At 42.2% G+C, this 258-nt stretch overlaps 1 protein-coding gene across 1 annotated transcript in view; it reads left to right on the top strand.

Moving 5' to 3' along the window:
- Nucleotides 1-258, top strand: part of LOC119593710 — a gene marked incomplete at its 3' end in the record, with an annotated part of 104,651 nt that overhangs the window by 76,906 nt on the left and 27,487 nt on the right.

Genomic DNA, 258 nt, shown 5'->3' on the forward strand with positions numbered 1-258 from the left:
TAAAAGGACACTTCTACCAAGAAAATCAACGAGACAAGTACTTCAGGGAACACAGACTCAAAAGCTCGAAGAGGCAGTCTTTTCAGCAGAAATCCGAACTAGCGCGTCTTAGAGAGATGAAAACGATGGGCTACCGTTATGTCATGGAGCTGATTAGGCGCTTTATGGCTATTGTATAAGAGAACAGCATTAATGTTTGTATCGGGTTCGTTATCGTTTAAAGGACTCAGACAGTGCCTGTTAAGAACCAAAAGGAAG

The sequence above is a fragment of the Penaeus monodon genome, chromosome 32 (genome assembly GCF_015228065.2).
Source record: "Penaeus monodon isolate SGIC_2016 chromosome 32, NSTDA_Pmon_1, whole genome shotgun sequence".
Classification (NCBI taxonomy): Eukaryota; Metazoa; Arthropoda; class Malacostraca; order Decapoda; family Penaeidae; genus Penaeus; species Penaeus monodon.